General features: G+C 36.1%; 1 long non-coding RNA gene across 3 annotated transcripts; it reads right to left on the bottom strand.

Moving 5' to 3' along the window:
* Nucleotides 1-17,282: 17,282 nt before the first annotated feature.
* Nucleotides 17,283-22,408, bottom strand: LOC116173110. Of its 3 annotated transcripts, none has more exons than XR_004145866.1 (4): nucleotides 22,322-22,408; nucleotides 20,639-21,295; nucleotides 18,552-19,055; nucleotides 17,283-17,797 (listed from the first exon to the last, which is right to left on the bottom strand). It is a non-coding gene; the product is annotated as an uncharacterized LOC116173110 (long non-coding RNA). The 3 variants fall into 3 exon arrangements; XR_004145868.1 differs by having other exon boundaries at nucleotides 18,686-19,055; XR_004145867.1 differs by having other exon boundaries at nucleotides 18,552-18,967.
* Nucleotides 22,409-22,638: the final 230 nt, after the last annotated feature.

The raw sequence follows: 22,638 nt of genomic DNA, 5'->3' as shown, positions 1-22,638 counted from the left end.
TTAATACCGCCGTAAAGCTTCCACGCCACTGCGCTCCACAGGCCGTTCTAGAAGTACCATTTTAATTATTTAGCATCAATATCTGTAACATAATTCGTATCTTTATTATTTGAAATTGCACCGGAATTCGCACTAGGTCAATCGATAACACGTAAATAATAAACGTGTCTCTTGTGTAAAGCAATAAATTTTATCTATGGCTGTTAATTTCACAACAGTACATTTCCATAAATCATTAACTCGTCGGCCAGTTTATCAAAATGGCTTTTAAGCCATGTCACAGTATGACACTTGAAGCCCGTAGACCGAATGCAATGCGAAGGGTTTTGATCCATTTCAGTTTTTTTTTTCAGAAAAAATGTGCTATTGTTTGTGTTTTGTCCGCCTGTCAGTCCGTCCGCTCGTCCGGGACCCCTTCTGAGGTGGTTTTGAACAACTCTTAGGAGAATTGTCCCGGGCTCCTGGAATCTTTTGTAATAGGTAGCGTATACCTTGAATTTGTGCCAGACCGCCTTCGAATTTTCAAGGGAATTTTTCGTTTTCGAAAAGAAACGGCAAGCCGTGGTCCCTGGAGCTCATCGGCGAAAAGAACCGAACCGAAGAAATCTCCAAATGAATCCTTTACTTATAGTTAAGAGTGCTCGAATCAAATAGATTTAAAAGCAACTCCCTATGATTTCCCACTTGTAAATTGTGAAACATCACAAAATCGCTCTTACATAAAGTACATGAAATACATTGTTAATTAGCGAGACTTCTTCCAATCCAGAATGTATCTAAGACGGTTCTTAGGCTGAAGTCTCGCTGAGTAATTTTATAATTTCGTCCTTTAGCTCTGCACGGGAGAATTAGTTAGTTGCATTCAAAAAAAGCAGACGTATACCTACACCAAAGAATCAAAATCGCTGATCAATCTAAATGAGTCAAATGAAAATAAACAAATGGCCAATCCTAAGGAAAATCAAATGGTCATAAAATTTACGGTAAAGCAGTAAATCAACGAAATTCAAGGGTTATACCTACCCCCTACCCCTTAATTTACAATAAAGGGAATAATTACAATTTAAACTAAGTACACTACCTTTTGTTACAGCACAAAACTACACTTGACAATCGAAATTTGAAAATTAATGCAAGTAGAACTGTACTAGCTGAAGGCAAAAAGCAACGTGACAATGAACCTGCATAAACCTACAAACAGCATCATCGGCAAATCTAACTCAAGATAGTCCTCCATTAATATGCGAGACTAGCATTGTTACAATAAAAATTGTTGCAACTGCATTGTTTTTAAAGGCGAACGTATTTTCAAACGGTAAAACGGTGTCTCTATTTACACGAACGGTCCACGTAGCTTGAATTTTGCAATCGGACACCTCAATACGTGCATAACTTTTACAGGCGACGATTAATTTGTGTACAATTTTGCCTTTAGTACTGGATTTCGATCCTGTCCTCCATATTATAGAGTATTTATGACTCAATTTCAGTGATAAAAAGCAAAACTATAATGGCTTCGATAATGTAGAGCTAAAACTGCACTGCACTTTATCATGTTGAGTAGGTATAGTAGTAGTCAAATTTTTTGCAGGGGAAGGGTTAAAAACTGAAATATCGGAATGTCACAAAGGGAAAATGGATTGTCTAGACGAGACGTAGGTACCTATCTATTGCTGGGCCCAAATTCGAATATCTCGAGAACGGAGTGTTGGAAGAAGGTACTCACAAAAGGAAAATCAAACGTATGGATGAGAGGTATTTGTGGCGGACTCAAAATGTTATGAGCAAATATCTCGAAAATAGAGTATCGGTAGAATGTACTAGCGCACAGAACGTCTGCACGAAACCATGACAAAACTGTATGCATTTTTTAGCGCATTTCCACAAAAATAAAAATAAAATGCGCTATTCGATCAAAGTCAAATAAATTGATTGCGATTGAACTAATTCTTTTTTATTCAACGTTTTAAAAGAATACGTAAACTTTTGTACAAATAATAATACAAAAGTCGGGTACGCTAATCCATGGAATAATAACTTATTAGGCCATGCGCTAATCCATGGCGTAATACGAGTAGGTATATTAGGCCATGCTTTTATGGAAAAATAAACGATAAGTTAGAGTCTTGCTATTCAACGTCACTAAAAATATAAAAGCACGTTCCCCTTAGAAAGACGAAGTATGGATTTCAGAGTACCAATAGACGTACTACTCTGACCGGAATACTACGACAAAAAAAGGTTAAAAAGCGAACTCCCGAGTGATTGTTGATGTGAATAGTATCAAATTGCACCCAAATAGCGGTAGATATCTGTTTGCATCCACTTTAATACCCAATACGAATCATGGAGTGCCTGTTCTTACCCCCAAAGACCCACGCAGTTGAGAAATGGTTGATCTCAAGATCGCCATTCATCAATACTTAGTATTTGAATCTAAAAACGTATATGGGGATTCACAGGTAGCATGAACTTCGGTAGATTTTAGTCAGTGCGGCCAAATCTTTGCAAATAAGATAAGGCTTTAATGATGGTGTTATCAAGCTAGGTGTATTTTATTTAAACTACACGTCATCGAGAAATAAGCTGGGCCTACTTAAAACATTCCTCCGCCATGATGGATTAACACTCACACTTGTGTATGCATAATGATACATTTTCTTTAAGCACGATGTCGATTATTATATTCCTGTACGTTCTCATAACCACGTCATTAAACATATATCTCATATTTTTATTAGCAATTTCAACATTCATCTACAATTTACCTATAATTCTCACCGTCCACATAAACATATTTTTATAAAATGTTCGATTGCTAATTCTTTTCTGCTTGATTTCATATTTTCATAAAAATTAACGAACTAAATCTCGGAAAATTAAATAGTTTACTGGAAACAAATGGCATCTACTTTCCGAAAAACACTCTGGAAGTAGTATTATACAACGTAAATTTAATACGTAATTTATTTAAATGTTTATTTGTAAAATTAATTATTGTTTTAGTAAATGAGACTATGAATATAAAACAGTCCTTAAATAGATTGATTCATAACACAAAATTCTAGGTCTCGTAAAATGAATGGCTCCTTTGATTTCAATTTCATACACGTTCACTCAAAACATGTGACGTAAATGTCGGTGTCGTCCAAAAATATTCTTTGCGCACAATCGCTGCAGACGTGCGATGAATTACAAATTACCATCAGAGACATGGAGAGAGGAGATCGCTGATCGACGAGTGCGCATCCAAGAAAGGGTGCGACCTCATGGGCGCTGCCATTTTTACACCCGTTGTGTCATGTTGTGTTTATAGTGGTGTTATTTTAGCGTGTGTTCGTGTTTAGGAGAGCTTTTTTCGAGGTTTAAGTGTTTATTTTGTAACGTCAACGTCACTGGCATTTTCTTTTGTTCATTTGGATTGAGATATTAGTTTCTTCCTACGGAGCTGGTGCCGAATAGAGTGTAGTGTATGAAGATTGCGTTAGATGTCTCTGGGTTGCGTCAGTAAACCTTTATAGTCCTGTTCAAATTTCGCGCTTCAATGGGTGTCAAAATGGCAGCCCCCTTGTTTTGTCACTTCGCGCAGTTTCATGCGCTATCTCCTCTCTCCATGTCTCTGATTACCATTCAACTTGAATACTCGCATTTGAACTTTATTTCAGGTCACGCAGTTTCACACCCTAATCTTCGAATGTCACCCCGACTATATTAACCCTTCGCTCACGGTTCAACGCTCATTCTCCCACGGTTCAACGTGGATATTTGCTGGCCAGTGTGGCACAGTTCAGTTGAAGCTGGACTGCGGTACTAAGGGTCCCTGGTGCGAATCTGGGATCGGGCATGGATATTTGTACATCTATAATGCCCGCCCACTCAAAAATAAAAACAACAAAATAATATTAATGTCACAAAATAAAATCTACGGTAATTTAACGGTATCTAACGCACACTTTGATCCTTTATCAACGCGAATTCTTTTGGCCATCAACGCGAATTTTAACACAAAATAAAATCCATCCTATGGTAATTTACAGGTGGGTGACTTAACTGTAATTGCGACTCAATGACAAACTTTCTTATTTATGAAGATATTTCTTTGACATTTTAACCAAAGATGCTTTTAGTAAAAGCAAACTTATCACATATTGCAAACATCAGATTAATGTGCGCATGCCCAGAATACGCAATATCAACTGTCTTACTTATCCGGATATCTTTTTAGCGCATTTCCACAAAAATAAAAAAAAAATGCGCTATTGTGGCCACTTTGTCCGTCCGCCCGTCCGTCCGCTAACTTTGCGACGCTACTAGTTTTTTATCTTAAGAGCTATTGTTCTACTTTTTTCGCTATTTGGTTCGTTATGGTGTCGAGTCTTGTACCAAGGAAGGATTTTTTTCTGTACCGCTTACAAAAAAAGTTATTGTAAAAAAAACAAAAAACCGTTTTTTACATGTTCCATAATTTTCCACTTTTGCCGTTTATTAACGATCCTAGAGATCGTTTATAATTTTGCATTGCTATCTGTCGCCTGCCGGTTGGTCTCTCCGTCTGTTCCTTTGTCTGTCTGTCCATCTATCTGTCCGTGTGAACGATAACTTTGTTTAGAAAAGTTCGATCGCTTTTACATCTCCGTTAGTTATGAACTGAATTGCATGAAATTCAATATGGGCATAGCTTTAGCCATATAATACGCAATGCCCAAAGTTGAATCGAATCGATTCAAAATTCACAGTGCCCTTTTCGCATCTCGACCATTTATAAACCGAATTGCAAACTTTTTACTTATAAAAGTATTTGAATGAAATTTGATACATAGGCACTTGGAATAAAGGAAAATCAAACGCCAATTTTAAAAAATTTGGTTTTGCGCATGCGCAGTGCCAACTTTTTTATTTATGGAAGAATTTAAACGAAATTTGATACATAGGCACTTGGGATAAAAGAAAATCAAACGCCAATTTCAAAATTTGGTTTTGCGCATGCGCAGTGCCAACTTTTTTATTTATGGAAGAATTTAAACGAAATTTAATACATAGGCACTTGGGATAAAGGAAAATCAAACGCCAATTTCAAAATTTGGTTTTGCGCATGCGCAGTGCCAACTTTTTTATTTATGGAAGAATTTAAAAGAAATTTGATACATAAGCACTTCGAATAAAGGAAAATCAAACGCCAATTTCAAAATTTGGTTTTGCGCATGCGCAGTGTCAACTTTTTTATTTATGGAAGAATTTAAACGAAATTTGATACATAGGCACTTGGGATAAAGGAAAATCAAACGCCAATTTCAAATTTTGGTTTTGCGCATGCGCAGTGCCAACTTTTTTATTTATGGAAGAATTTAAACGAAATTTGATACATAGGCACTTGGGATAAAGAAAAATCAAACGCCAATTTCAAAATTTGGTTTTGCGCATGCGCAGTGCCAACTTTTTTATTTATGGAAGAATTTAAACGAAATTTGATACAGAAGCACTTGGAATAAAGGAAAATCAAACGCCAATTTCAAAATTTGGTTTTGCGCATGCGCAGTGCCAACTTTTTTTATTTATGGAAGAATTTAAACGAAATTTGATACATAGGCACTTGGTATAAAGGAAAATCAAACGCCAATTTCAAAATTTGGTTTTGCGCATGCGCCGTGCCAACTTTTTTATCTATGGAACTATTTAAGTGAAATTTGATACTTAGGCGCTTGGAACAAAGGAAAATCTAACATTAGTTTTAAAATTGAGGTTTGCGCATGCGCAGTTCCAACTTTCTTATTTAGAAAAGCATTGAAATGAAATTCTCATAAACTGAAATTGGAGTAGCACGTCAACAATGGATTGCCCATGTGCAATGCTATCTTTCATATTTGTGGCCGGATTTCTACGATTTTAACAGAAGTTGCATCTTACAAATGGGAAATGAATGCAAGTGGAAATGCGCTTTATGTAAATCGTTTACGATTACTTTTTAACTTGTTGGAATTTTAATCACAGATGCTTCTGTTAAAGGCAAACATATCTCATATTGTAAACATTATACGCTCATACTCAGTCTATGCTAACTTCCTTATTTATGAAGATATTTCTTTCAAATTTGAACGATAGATGCTTCTATTTTGAATTTTAACCACAAATGCTTCTAGTAAAGGCATCGCATATTGCAAAAATTAGATGCGCGAATGCGTAGATTGCGAAGAGCCAATTTTCTTATTTATTGAGATATTTCTTTGAAATTTTAACCATAGATGTTTCTAGTAAAGAAAATCATAGCCACACTGGTAAATGCATGGAAAATGCTGTAAAGTTACTCGCCTTAGGGTGAACACTTTTTTACTTGTTAAACCTTCATATGTCAGTATAAAATCTATATCTGCCTGCGGTGGTCACCACCCAGTGCTGTCCATGTATATGCTGTGTAAACCATGTTATATACAACTTACAAAATTCGACCAGTTTATCACCCTATCAAAAACTGGATACCCAGGTCAATCTGTCCCACCACTTTCTCAATGCTCCCTTTCCCTACTACAGTACAGCATATCAATCCCCCAGCAAAATATTACAGCAGCATTGTTTCTCCTTCAAATATAACCTTTTGGACAGATTTAATTATTTCTTTCTTCTGAAATAAAATTTTTCAATTCATTTCCTCCAGCTATTCACAATCTACGTTCACTTGTACCAATCCTATCGATATCATCCTTGATCAGTTTCCTCTTAGGGCTTTGTAACAGATTGTCGCTTTAGGCTTTAAAAAATTTTTGTTAAATTTACAAATTTGCTGGTATAGGAAATTGCGTTCCGTTTTACGAAGAACCGCCCACGGGGTAAAAATGCGCTTTCTGCGAGGTCATAAAAGGGTGGTCGTTTTATACCAGGTTTTATATTTGGCATTCGGCGAGGTACACAAGTAAAAATCTGGTGGGAGAATGGCATTCTTACCTAGGAGAACCTATGCAGATCGAGCGCTGCACTTTTATATCGCGTAAATCGAAACGTTCAAGGCGAATATTGTGAGTTGTGTACGCCATTTTGAGGATTGCGTAAAATTTCATTGTTAATTGAAAGTTCGAACCGAAAGCCGTATATAAAAGAATTGTTAGCCGCGCAACTGAAGATTCGTATCACCATTTTCGAAGAATTTATTGTCGTGCGTACTTTATACATTCAGTGGTAGCATCCATTTCGAACCAAACCAATAATAAGAAGGATTTTTATGCATCAAGGAGACTTCGTCGGGTAGCGAAAATTAATGGACGGCTGATATAATTTTGAACCGTGAAAAATGCGAAGCGTTCCCGTCATATTACGTAGGGGAACATTTTCGTTTCGGTGCATTATTGGATCGCGGCACTCGTATTCGAATAAATTGATACCGTGAAAGTGTTTGGGGTCCAAGGTGCAAAACATTGCGTTGCGCTTTTTTTTAGCTAGTTATGCTTGACAGCCGGTTTATTAATCAATAATGTGCATCTAATCTATTTATATAAGGTCTATTATACAGGGTGGCAACTTGACAACTTACCATCCCCCATGTCTTAGTAAATAAACGAGATATTTAAAAAAATCAAAATCCGTTTCTGTAATTCGTAGGGGGAATCACAATGACATAGTTGGCGACGCACCCCCTTCAACCCCAGCCCCAGCCACTCCAACTTTTAAATCTTAAATAGTGACCCCCCATGTGTGATACGTCGTTGGAAAGCTCTGAAAAAATATATTAGTTTATTTTTTGATTTGCACGATTTACTAACCTAAATGTAATGCTATTTGGTATGTTTGGAAAGCATTTTTTCAGAGCTTTCCAACGACATTTTGTGCAAATGTTAACTATAGATGGTCGCGTATCTACAGAAATGAATGAATATACAAGGTGTCCCATTTTTAAGATGCCAACTGATTTTTAAAAAACACCCTGTATATTTTTAGTTGTTTTGATGTCATTTTTTAACCTCTGCATGGAAACCTACTCACTTTTTGGTTTTTTGCCAATGTTACCAAATTATAATTTTTATATATTTTTTACCAGGTATGAGCTAGGAAAGACCGACCCTGTATTCAATCAATTCAATTTATATGAGTACTTATTCAAGAGTGACCAAACCAGAGCTGTAGAGCATCAGGTGGAAGTAAGAGAACCAACATTCCACAAGTTATAAGAATCATTAAACATTTATTCCTTACTGAGCTAGCCGTAGTATCTATTATTTCATTTCAAACAAGATACTCAGCTCGCATTCGGAAATCAGACTTTTAATCTGACTCATATTCAATAGCACCGATCCTGAACTCGTAGAAATCGATTGGAGGTTATGTTAATTCGCTTCATGTCGTTCGTTTATTGTACTATTAATTTGCTCCAGTGACCTTTTCCACTCTACACTCTGCTATAGTCGTGAAACGGAAAATAGAACGCACCTACTGAATTTCATCTTTCATGTAACTTGCGGACGAGTATATAAGAAAGATTAACCACCAATCAGTTCAGTTGTTTATTCCCAAATTAATCACTGTGACTTGAAATTGAATACGCAATCTAAATTTCCCCATCTGTCGTTCCCATTATAATGATAAGGGATTTTGAGTATCGGTCGCGCCATTGACAATCTGCAATTTGTTTTACTTTGGACTGGATACAAAAATGCCACTAAAGGCCGCTTTACATACTGCAATTCTTCATGCAAGACCATGCAATACGCAATAAAACTTGCCCAGAAGCATGCGCGTTTGAGAAACAGCTGATTCTTTTTGGCAATTCACTTGCAATTGCAGGTTAGCGGTCGCGCGCGATTTTTATTGCACTTGCACGTGATATTTTGGGGGAAAGTATTGACAACGCCAGGTTCTAGAATTCCCAAACGTTGAAATTAGACTTTGTTATTATTACTACTATTACTACACAAATTGAAGCTGCGACTGCCTTTTTTCGATTAAAGTGTCTATTCATTTTTACTCAAAACGCATTCAGAATTATAACAACACCTGATGAATTTTGAATAGAATAAAGCTTTTAGTTCAATTTTAAATGCGAATGTAACAAACTATTGCAAAAAGAAAATTGCCGCGTGTAAAACCAAAGTGCAATAATTATTGCATGTACAGTATTTTTGCAATTAAACTTGCTGCAACTGTATTGCACAAAGAATTGCAGTATGTAAAGCGGCCTTTACAATGTTGGACCTACCTACGAGTATGATTCGCCGCTCACATCAGAGCTGCAATTTTACTACCATAGATAAGTACTGAGTAATTACTGATTAGGCTTTATTATACCGATTCATCATCTCTAATTATTTTGCCCTTCGAACAGTGAAATTCCTATAGTAGTTATGAATTTATAATAGCCAAAAGAATTCTACAGACGTCGGCGTCGCGTCGCTTGAAATTAATGATATCAGACACCAAAGCCAAGGGCGCACATGTCACGTGCACATTATTATTTGTCATATCAATAAGTTAGTACTTAGTACAATCGATAATTTAATTTGCTCCTTTTAGTAGGTATTTATTCTATATTATAATTTTAATATATCCAGCTACCGCTCAATAAATGTTAATCTAAATATTTCAATGTGATTTATAATCAATTTAGCTGTCACAATGGTCACCTTTTTCGATACACATCAACAGTAATTGGAACAATTTCCGGTTATTTTTGCTTCTGACATTAGCAGTTGTTGTTAAAGTAGCATTTTTTATTCAATAGTAAACAGTACATCGCGATTTGCGTGACATGAGTAGGTAGGTATATACAGAGCTGCCAACAAATTCTTAAGTGCAGGGTGTAAAGAGAACCAAAATAACAGTTTTTTCAAACAAATCAGAAATCTACCCAATAGCTTTTCTCTGCTCTAACTCAAAAAGACTACCAGATACAGATTTTGGCATCAGAAATGATAGTTACAATTTAAAAAACTTGAGTTTTTGACATTTTTTGATTGCTAATTTTGAAAAATTGTAGTAGTTATGGAAACTTTTTCGAGACTTTCAACGGTTACTTAAAAAACTCTTTAGATTTTGAGGATTCGATTATAAAAAAGAACACTCACTTATCTTGAAGGGTTTAAGAGATATGAATTTTTGAATTAACTTCTGCATCTTCAAATTTTTAGGGAGAAATTGACATATTATTGCAAAAAGTATGACAGAGAGGTTCGAAAATATTAAATGCATTGAACTCAGAATGAAATAGCGCATTTAGAAAAAAATAAAGAATAGTATGTTTCTATTAAAAAAACAAGATACCGCCAACTTCAGGTGTTTACGGAAGTGACGCTATCTTGAAGCTATTTTCTTTCAATTCGCAATTGTGAGTACATCTTCAATCTTCATATCTTCTCCGAGAACAACAACATCTTATCCCATGCACACCTCGGTCCACCACTTTTTGTGACGTCACGACCTTGGGATTTTCCAGGGTGATGTCACAAGGTCATGACCTTGGGGAATTTCCCCGAGTACGTGACAAGGTCATACCCTTGGACTTTTCCCAAAACCATGACGCTGAGATTTTCCAAGGTCATTGTCCCGGAACTACCCCCAGGTCATGGACCTGGGATTTCCCGAAGCCATTGCGCCGGGATTTTACAAGGTCATAGCCCTGGGATATTTCAAGGTCATTGTCCCTGAATTTCATAGGGTCATGGCCGTGGGATTTCCCAAAATCATTGTCCTGTGATTTCCCAATACCATGCTCCTAGGATTCCCCAAAGTCATGACCTTGGATGCTAGACCAAGGTTATAGTCTTGGATTCTGCACCAAGGTCATGGCTTTGAGTTTTAGACTTTGCCCCAAAGTGGTAACCTTCTGTGAGGTGAGTGCGTACAACAGCAAAACCAAAGCGTGCCAGAAGTCAATAAGGTGATGATGCTGTACAGGGTGAGTCAACGATTGCGCGGAGGAACTTAATGCCTTGAAGATAAGATTTTTCGATAGAGTGCTTTTGTATTTATGATATGGTTGAATATTCTCTACATTTTAAAAATATATGGAATTATACAGGGTACGCCCACAAAGTAGGGCGCCAAAATGGTACATTTTTTTAAATAAAACCCTCTGTATTTGAATGCATTTTTGAATTCTACGTGTAATTGTACGTCTTTTTTATTATATGGTTAATATCCGAAAAGCTAGTAGTTTTAAAGATAATTCGATATTTAAGAAAAATTGGGCATTTGCAAGCGTCAGTATACATATATTGTCAAAATTATTACTTACATTTTGATTCCAGATTTTATATCTTTTATCCTGGGTTAAGTAAAAGTCAAATAAATACATCTACTATGAAACATTAAAAAAAATAGCTTACAGGGTGTTTTTTGGTAGGTCCAAAGTTGCAAAACTTTGTATTAAAAAATCTCACTTTCTTAAATGGAACACCCTGTATATTTTTCTGTCATCTTTTAGCTCTTCCAAAAACCTTTTGATAATAATGTCCTATACCTATCTCTGATATTTTTCAAAATAGCTTGGTTTTTCTGGTTTTTATATTCTAATCTGAAATAAGTTATATGTAATTTACATAATAACGGGGTGGCCGTGCAAAAAATATATTTATTAATTCATTTTTCGAATAATTCATTTAAGTCTATAAAACTGGAGAATAAATTTGATACTAAAAACATAAACAAATATCTTGGTTTTCCTAGTTTTTATATTTTAATCTGAAATAAGTTCTAATTTACATAATAACGAGGTGAATATGAAAAAAAATTAAACTAATATCACTGACTGGATAAGATTAGATTAGAATATAAAAACCAGGAAAACCAAGATGTTTCGTAAACTGTCAGAGATCGGTATAAGATCAAATCAATCAAAAGTTGAAGGTTTTTAGAGGAGCTAAAAGATGACAGAAAAATATACAGGGTGTTCCATTTAAAAAAAGTGAGATTTTTAATATGAAGTTTTGCAACTTTGGGCCTACCAAAAAAAACACCCCGTAAGCTATATTTTGAATGTTTCATAGCAGATGTATTTATTTGACTTTTACTTAACCCAGGATAAAAGATATAAAACCTGGAATCAAAATTTAAGTAATAATTTTGACAACATACTGACGCTTGCAAATGCCCAATTTTTCTTAAAAATCGAATTATCTTTAAAACTACTAGCTTTTCCGATATTAACCGCATATAATAGAAAAGACGTACAATTACACGTAGAATTCAAAAATGTATTCAAATACAGAGGGTTCTATTTAAAAAAATGTACTATTTGGGCGCCCTACTTTGTGGGCGCACCCTGTATAATTCCAAATATTTTAAAATGTGGAGAATGCTCAACCATATCATAATACAAAAGCACTCTATCGAAAAATTATGCATTTCAAAATTTTACAACAAAGAGAAAAAAGCCAGCAAGCAAGCAGGCAAAACAAAAAAAGGCTTTACTTACATATGACGTAATCCTAGTGCATGTTTGAAAATTGTTACTTTTCTTATTTCACACATGGAAAGAGAGATGCTCAGTTATCACTATAGCTTTAAGAGAAAGATGTCTGTTAAAACTAGTAGTAATAATACGTGGTTACATGCGCGCGCCGGAATAACCGCAAACTAACTAAAATTTGAACGCTATTTTCTATTCGAAAATAAGTTAACCTTGGAAAATCAAATGTGACGTCGGGTTTTCTTCAAGGTCATGACCTTTTCTAAGTTGTAAGACATTTGAAATACGTTTTCAAACTTGCAAGCGTTTTCGAGGTTTCGGACTTTATGTTGGTGAAAGACTTTCTACGTCTTAAAAAAATAGGTCGTGGCCTTAGACTTTGGTATCGGATTTTCCCAAAGGTCATTGACCTCGGGTTTTCGAAAGGTCGTGGCCTTGGACTTTGGTCTGGTGTTACCCCAAGGTCATTGACCCCGGATTTTGTCAAGGCCATTGGCCTCGGACGCTTTCAAGGCCGTGGTCTTGGTTGATCTCGGGTTTCTCCAAGAGCGTGGCCTTGTGATTTCCCCGATTGCGGGGAAATTTGTTACGCACACAAAAACCTGGCGCAACACACTACAAACACAAGAAAGAAATTAATTACGACAACGAAATGCGAGATAAATACATAAATCAAACATCTTTAAAAACCAGGTATCGAGTCAAATGAGGTTAAACAAATTAATAAACGAGATATAAACGTGACATAATATATAAAAATAGTAAACATGTAAATCAATTTAGTACAAATGCATATCAAACACATCTACGGTCAATTTTGATTAACCAACTCGTACGATACATACGAAAAATAACAGCATGAAAAAGGGCATGGCTCTCTCTACTCCAGTATCGACTACCATTAATTTAACATCAAAAGTGCAGGTGAGAATGGAAGCAGTAAGTTTTCATGTCAAAGTCGATCATCTCACATACCAAATCGAAGAAAAGCTCATTAGAGGCCCCTCTTCTAACATTGCTAAGACAAAAGATCTGTCGTATAGAGTGTGTAGTATTTTTTGCCATTCCGCCGTTGTTTCAGATGTAAGGTGAATTGCCTAATAGTAGGGGTATGTCACCACAAACCCCGGACTTCTACCGTCTGCAATGTACCGCATACTTTTCAAACACTGAGACTAGATCTCCTGAATATCTGTCGCGATTTACGCTACAGAAGTTCAGTTGTTATGAGCTTTGCCAAATAAACAGGAATTACTATACATTCTGCCTTAGGCCACTGGCAAAAATAAAATACGTTGAGATAATGAAAAGGTGTTCCGAGCTAGCTCATTATGTACATCCCACCATTGGCATCCCTGCAAGCCGCGGTCATGGCGTGCTCATCTAGAGAGCCGTTTAATGCCACACTCGTTTTCTTTTTCAAATCAAAGTAAAAATGAGTGAACCTTGAATGTTGATTTTATTGGTGACTGCAAATAACAGAACAAGTAAATGAAAAAATGTATGTAAATGAGTGGACAATTCTCACCTGGAATCTCTTAGATACTAACAAACTATACAGAAAATTTCACTTAAATACCTCCAAATGAACAAATGATACTTAATCCATCAAATCCTAATCGGTCTGTTCAAACTTCCCTTTAACTATACCAAACGCAACCCTTGACATTTAAATTGAAAGATAGGAGACAAATAAACCCCTGAATACGTTAGGTATTTTTGATTAATTGCACTTCTCTAATTGATTAGGTACCGTGATCGATGAAATAAGGGGTTATGTGTTATTTTAGTCAACGTATTAGTAGATATAACATTACTATTCCATTATATTAATTTTCCCCAGCTAAAAATATACATACGTAAATTGTAACGAAACTAATGATTAATTACTATCTTCCAACTACGACAATTAATCACACTGTTATGTGGGAAGTTTGAATTCGGCCAGCACTTCTTGCCTGGGTACCTAAAGGAGGTGGCGTCGTTAGGTACCTATAGCTTTTTGTTGGAATGTTAGAGGTGGCTTTTCACGACATTGTATGCCATTTTTCCTCCTTCGAGAAACGTACGACCCGCATTAGTAAATAGAACATATAACGGGAGCCCTTTAATAAGGCCGAATTTTTTGAATTTTGTTTGTGATGCGCAATTTCAGGTATTAAGTATTAGGGAGTATACAGGGTGATGAAAAGTCGGTTTCGAAACAATTGTATTAATTCTACATTTGATAGATCCGTAGATTCGCAAATAAAGTTGACAGCTTTGATATGTGCCACTGGTTTCTGGTGTGTGTCATGACCTGTTAATGGGTTTCGGAAGTTATTGGCGCCCGTCTGCCTGGCATTGAAAATAGATAAGGCTAACTTAATGAGGTTTACGTGCCTAGAACTCGGTCAGAATGTCTTACTTTGAGGCCACGGGAAAATATGAATCCGTAATAATAAAATGCAGTAGGTTTGATTTATGGCAACGTGCGTAATTCGTGCATTTAAACGAATCAAAAGAACTAATGATTAAAGATGGCCGATTTCATTATTAAAGCGCCATTTTAGGGCGTGAAAGAATTAAAAAAGCAAGTAGGGATGCGTCAGGGAGAAACAAAGAAAAGGAGAATCTTTGATTAGCCATCGAGCGTGAAGCTACACTTTTATGACTCGCGAGTCGATTTTTTGTCTGAAGGCTGTAGAGCACGGATGAAATTGATTATTGGTCAACATTTCAGTATATAATCATATTTTGATTTTGTGTAATTATTTATCATCAAGGTGGTCGAAAGCGGAAGGGTTCAGTACTTTTTAAATTCCAGGTGAAAAACACATGTCTATTTGTACTGACGGAATTGGATCAAGATAATTGTAGTAAAATTGAGCTAGCCGTGGAAATATCTTGAGGGAAAAATTAACGGTACCATAAACAGCCAAAATAAAACGCGCCAAGAAATGTAACCCTTGTTAAAACATGAAAGTTTTAGTGAATGTATTTATTGTTTCCTTGAAACTGCCTGAATAAGTAGGTACCTAATTTGCGTAAAACAGTATAAATAAACAGTATCTATACAATGATGTGATCCTCAGCTTCCAATGCAGACTCCACGGTCACGGCATCAAACTGTACTTTGACTTTTTTTACTTTGGCTAAAACCGAAAGGTACTGTAAACTGAGTCACCACAACTCATAAGAAACTAAAAAAAAAATTGACTCGACCAGAACTTTGATGTAAATGTTAAATTGGTACCTAACTGTTTACAGAAACTGAATAAGATTTGTCAAATTAGGCAAACCATTTTGTGTCATGGCAATTTTTGATGATGTGGTTAAGCTAACAAAGAGAGCTAATGTCACTATTGATTGACAATATCTTCCTAGTTACTGCATGATTCCACACTCCTGATGTGAATGAAAGTGTCTTCTCTCTAGCCATTTGTGCCGATGTTCAGACTAAACACAGTGGCTCAAAAACGTTTCCCTGTAGTCAATTTTACTTTCCTCAGTGCATACCTTCAATCATTAACGCAAACATCATGAAGTTCAAGGGTGAGCAAGTCAAGATGTATGGTAGCAGTTATCAGGTAAGGCTGTTGATTTGCGTCTGCATACAGGTTTAGTTTATCCTTGGTGACACAGCGCTAAATATTTATAAAATAGGTAGTCGAATTTTGTGTAGGTATGTAGGTACCATCGACATATAATAAAAAGACTGCGCGTGCCAATAATAAGCGCGGATACTGCAGGTGAGAGAGAAGGGAAAACTAAGAGGGCAAGCTGTCTCTTACGATTACGCATATGATTGGTTCTTTCAATAGAAGCGATCGCGATTGCATTCAAATTAGATTGAAAAGAACAATCAGATGCGTGTTTTCCTTTCTCTCTCACCTGCAGTATCCGCACTTATAATTGACACGCGCAGTCCATTTATTATCTGTCGATGGTCGATGGTATGTACCGTTACAGTAATTTTCCTGTAATCGACCTAGCCATGAAAACAACGACGAAACGTTGACCTGAACGTTGCCCTTACAAAACCATGCCCATTTAACCTAACCTCTATCTTCTATAATCGCGAAGTAACCGATGCAATGTCAATCACTCTGGAACACCCTATAGGTATAATCAAATCACATGAATAAGGATTTAGTTATTTTTGTAATTCTTATTCGTATGTATTTAATTATTGGAAGGCATGAGAAAATTTAAAGGGTCGACAAGTGTTCCAAACCTCCACGGAATTGTAAAAAACGACAAATGACTACTGTCCATCGCTAGGTAAGTAATTAACATTAATTTAAAATGACATTTCCTTGTAATATCCTTTTTTGAAAGGATATTTAATTAAATATATAAACGACTAAACGGAATGATGTCGTGATAACTTACTTATTTAGTATTTCATCGTATCAATAACGATGTAAGTTCAATGGCAATAGTCACGAATCGATAACTCTGAAATTTCCTAGAAAATTATAATTGATTACATTACCTAACCCGCTCTTAATGGGATGATGCATCGTGCAGTTTTAAATTCCCGTAATAAGATAAACTGGATTTGTTGAAATTGAAATTGCAAAAGTAGGGAACGTGTTAGATTCTTCTGCTTTGGGAATACTCCCACCCTTATATTTCCATAATGAAATTTTCGTGAAAATCTCTTCAACCTTCGACTTCTCTCTTCACAAATCCCACTCAGGGAATCTCTCTATATTACTTGTGTAACACACCTGGTTGTCCAAAATGACCCATACAAAAGTGCATGGAGAATTTCAGAGCTACTGCTTATCAAAATAAATTCGTCACTGAAAATGACTCCTTCAAAATACCACAATCACTAGATTTAATTGCTTTACTTGCATAATCACATTTAAATATTTTATTTCACAAATAATCACTCGGCTTACCCAAGTTAACAGAGACTAAAAATTTACCGAGTTCATAAACCCACGTGACATTTTTTTAAATAACGATCGTGACATTTTTTTTTAAAAACGATACAAAGGCCTTAAATCTTTCTCCAACACTATTTGAATTAAATCTTCCCAAATCAAATTTAATGTACACCAAAACCACAGACGAAAATGAAAAGGCTTTTGAAACAACGACCGAACATTGGTTACCGATATAAGACAAATATCTCATTACACTCACAAACGACGACGATGTAGACTTCAATCACGTATATTCAATGGTCTTGAAATGGATTAATTTATAACAGTAAATTAGTGTAAATAAAATGGTATCGTCCGTTGTCTTGTTTGAATCAATTTTTAACACAAGAATAAGGCTTAAAATAATCTCTAAAGATGAAGAAATTTTACACAAAAAAAACACCTGACAAATTTTACCAACTTAAATGTCATCAAATTAAAACTAAAACATTCTAGAGTGATGCTCTTCAGGAAACACGCTCGGGACACCATCCTGGAATCGAATCGATATCAGTAAACAGTAAAATAAGGTAATTTCATTTTTTTAAATTAACAAAATGTGCTATTGTTTGCGTTTTGACCGTCCGTCCGTCCGCCAGTGTGTCCCACTTTTGCAGTTTTGAACTACTTTCAGGGAAATTGTTTTAGAGTCCTGGGAATTTTTTGCAATAGGTAGCGAGTTTTTGAAAGTAAAACTTGCATAACTTTAATACTTTTGAATATGGAGGGGGGCGGGGGCGACCACACGTTTTACCCTTCATGGTATTCTAGTGGAAGGTCCCATCGAAATGAATTGCTTTGTACAAACACAACTTTCCTGCGCAAATACTTTGCGAGATTAGTGGAGAGTGTGGAGATTTGATCTTTTATGATATTGTAATTAAAGGTCTCAGCAAAAGGAATTATTATTCTCTACTCTACCAATTACCGTCCTTCTGGGAGGGGGGGGGGGTATCTTAATGGTACTATAAGGAAAGGAAACGTATTGAAACCCCCCCCCCCCCTTGTAATTACAGAAAAACTTATCTTGAAAATTAATGAAGCGCTAGAAAAATTGCTAAAAGAGAGTTTCAATGCATACTGGTAACTTAAAACGCAAAAGCGATATGGTGAAAATAATTTCAAAACCCAAAATCTTACTCGTGACGGTAAAAACATATCTGTAACTTACGGCACGCAAAAATGGCAAAAGATTACTTCGGCATTACAAAATGCAAAAAGATCCTTCCAAAATTGAGCGTTTATACCTTATAAAGAAAACCGGAAAATTCCAACTCGTCGCGGTATTCGCTCCGAAAGCGATGCAAATTACTTCGGTTTTCAATTAATTACTCGGCCGGTAGTTATCGGAAAAATATAAGATAGGCATCGAACTGCTCACCTTTTAAGCGCGGTCATTAACTTTGAACGCCGCGCCGCCTGGTGGTTTTTTCTACAACTCATTAAGACGCCATTCATTGAGCATGCTTACCCAATTAGGCGCGTTCAATCTTCAATACACATCAATCCAATTAAACACCTAGCCTAATTGGAAGTTTTATTTCAATGGGCGATATCTCGTTGGCGTTGTTGTCTATACCCCGACCTGCCTGCAAGACTGATAACGTGTAAACAACTCCATTTGGAACTCGTTTCTATCCTGGTTTTCGCTTATTATGGGAATCTAACAACGTTAATAATTAATTAACGACGCTAAAACCTTAACTTAAACTATTGACTCCCTTCTTCCCTGGCAAGAGAGCATTCGGCGGCTGTAAGAATAATTCAAATATTCCTACCAGAAGGGTTAAAACTTACGTACTTAGCGGAGATAAGCAATTTAGTGGAGCGAAATCGGGCAAAAAAGTCGTCTAGAAATGGGAAAAAATTTTTTGAAGGTATAACAAGATCAGACCTAGTAGAGTACGTAAATATTGTGATTCTGCATCCGAAATGGTGTTTTACGACATTTTCCGGTGGTCATGACATTTTTTATAGTCAAAAAACTACTCAAAAGTGCCTATGTTTTTAGAGATTTACACCGGGATATCTCGGCTCCCGCACGAGATATTGTTATAATTTTTTCAGTTCTATAATGCCAAATAGTAAGCGCTTCTAACTATGCCTATTACATCGAAAACATGATATAACTACATTATGATAATTGTCATCAAAGTCGATAAATCGATTATTGAGAAGCGTAAACTTCACTCTGCGAGAAACTTTTTTAATATTTGAGGAATCTCTATACATGTATTGTAGCTGATAGTCACCAAAAGTTTTTGGTGAAAGAATTTTAGTGATAGGTCTTACCATTTTTGAGTAAATGATATTTCTATATGCAGCTCGTGCACGTCCGCGGTCCGCCTAGCAGCGCACTTGCTTGGCTGCTACCGGCGCCGGCCGAACAGCCATGTATAGAGATTCCTCAAATGATAAAAAAGTTTCTCGCAGAGTGAAGTTTACGCTTCTCAATAATCGATTTATCGACTTTGATGAAGATTATCATAATGTAGTTATATCATGTTTTCGATGTAATAGGCATAGTTAGAAGCGCTTACTATTTGGTATTATCAATGAATAAAGAATACCAGGAAGGAGCATATCAACAATATACGTGCGACCGCGATGGCTTTTGCAAATGGCGGACAATAGTTTCCTGTTCCAGTGGCGTACCTACCTTACAGTTGTAGAAGGATACAATTATAAAGAATTTTACACGAAAACTATCTAAACCCCCATGTGTCTACTCCTTCTATGACTTTTGTTTAACTAACCTCAAACTACATTCCGATAAAAAATTTGTAAATTGACATGTACTATGTAAAAATAATATTGGTATCAATACTTACACATGAAATGTAATTCCCAAAGTTTTATTTTTTTCTGTTTTGGAGCAACCACAAGCACAACAACTAACCATTCTTTTTATGTCACTGCAACAGCCACAACAACAATGACTCATAAGTGGCTTTTGCAAATGGCCGACTTCCGTCGCACTCTCTCTCGTACCTATACAACTTGATTGATGCTCCTTCCTGGTATTCTTTATTCATTGGGTATTATATAGAACTGAAAAAAATATAACAATATCTCGTGCGGGAGCCGAGATATCCCGGTGTAAATCTCTAAAAACATAAATTTTTATTAAGGCACTTTTGAGTAGTTTTTTGACTATAAAAAATGTTATGACCACCGGAAAATGTCGTAAAAAACCATTTCGGATGCAGAACAATATCTACACATTCTACTAGGTCTGATCTTATTATACCTCAAAAAAAATTTTTGTCACATTTTTGGCCCGATTTCGTTCCACTAATTACATTACACAAAAATGTAAACACAGACAACTCACTCATCGAGCAAATAATTAAATTCCGGAACTTCAGCAACGAAACGGTAAACTCGATACCGGGTGTTCAGTAAAGATGGTCGACTTCACAAATGTACGGTGCGGTCATAATTTCTGGTATGAACTTCGGGGTGGAAATGGGTGCTTCGTTACACTACTTGCTACCAGATCGGGGCTATACTATGACTATGGATGCCGTAATTACTTAAAACCGCATTTGTTGATTAGTTCAACAACTTGTTTTATATGCACTCTGCAGTATAGAATCAGAATAATTATTGGATTCCGCATTCGCGTATAACCAGTTTCAAGTTTTAAGCGGTGCCATTGTAGATATCCCCCGTATAACTAGACCTTTTTTCCATATATTCAATTAACAGAATCAGCTCCCAGTAAACAGTGGTTATGACTTTCCACTTTCCAAATTGCGTCTTTAGCTTATTGAGGGGCGTTGACCCTTTATGAACCCATTGTATGGACTTTTATTTTGTAGATGGGTGTATCTCGGTCTCATCCCCAGTTACAATTCCCTACAAAATCTATCTTGGTTATAATGCAGTCAAATTCTCCTTGGAAGTTTGTGGTCCACACAGTTTTTGTTCGGAACTGAGGATCTTGGGAATCCACCGTGCCGGCACTTGCTCATTCCCAAATCTTCATCTAGAATTTTAAAAACACCCGCATTTATTTACTGATAATCGAAATTTTTAGTAGGCGGACAATTAATATCTAATCTTCTACTTTTCGTTCATTCCTGCCCCCATATGCGCTCTCCACATTCATGAATGGATTCCCTGACTATTACATTTTGCACACGGACGGACAGACAAACAACAATACAAAACTATATGAGGATTCTTATAGTAATTGTTTCCCCTAGTTTGATAGTTTATACCATTGAATAAAAACACTATTTTTATTCAATGTTTATACTCAATCCAATCGTTATAAATATGTGTAAAATTTGGATTACATAATTGAGCATCAAAATTGGTTGCTGTTTTAGTTTGTTTCCCACTGCACACTTAGTCTACGCATGTAGAAGATTGTACGTAACATTTACGCAGTGCCTCAAAACATAAATAAATCATATCACAGTTTAGTACTGTCGCAAATTCCGCCTCAACTGTAAAAAAAACCATTTACTTCCATCTGTCATTTATGTGATAAAATTCACCGCGCCTCGGTCAAGGGTGCTGATTCATACCAACACAAGGTTACTTAAAATATTATACAACACTTTGAAGAGCAAATCTACCTACAGTTCTAACGTAATTAGTTTATTGTTTGATTGAACGGTCGCGTTTTTGGCTAATAACAATGTGTCCATACGAGTATCATCAAGTAAATGCAAACGCGGTATGTATAAAATACATCATATATTATCACAAATCTAGTAGTACCGATTACTACAACTTTTCAATCAATAGTAGAGTAGTAGTTATAAGTGGGTTGAGGCCATGCGTTTGACTTTACACACGATTGTTGGAGCACGTGCTCTAATGCTCGACAGTAACTGAAAAAATTAAAAAACGTCAAGCGTGTCTATCAAATTCAAAGGTCAACGTTTATATGAAAAAAAATGGACGAATGAAAAGTTGTGCTTGATATGTCATGCGTATGTAATTAAAATCATATTAGACCAAGGGTGCGTTATGGGCGTATATTCGGATACAAATTACTTACACGATATCTGGTAGTTACTACCTGAAATTAGGAGTAACTATATTAATGTTGTGCAAGATTAGTTATATACATCACGTCCACAGTAAAACCAAAAGAGATAACGTCTGTCTGTCTCACTTTGTTCTGTCCATTTTGTTCATAGTCTCCCTACCCTGTTGTTTCGTGGACGTGGTGCACTCGTGCCTCAAGTATTTCTTTGGCTAGTCTTTTATTACTCGTTCTGCTTCCAGCTGAGGTGTCTTTCTTCTATAATCTCTTAGGTATATTGGTTGGAGGTTTATTATTATTCCACTACTCTGTACCCTATCTCTTTTATT

This window comes from Photinus pyralis, unplaced genomic scaffold (assembly GCF_008802855.1).
Source record: "Photinus pyralis isolate 1611_PpyrPB1 unplaced genomic scaffold, Ppyr1.3 Ppyr1.4_LG6, whole genome shotgun sequence".
NCBI classification, from domain to species: Eukaryota; Metazoa; Arthropoda; class Insecta; order Coleoptera; family Lampyridae; genus Photinus; species Photinus pyralis.
The sequence above is the reverse complement of the archived record's forward strand: the minus strand, read 5'-3'. Positions and strand labels throughout refer to the sequence as shown.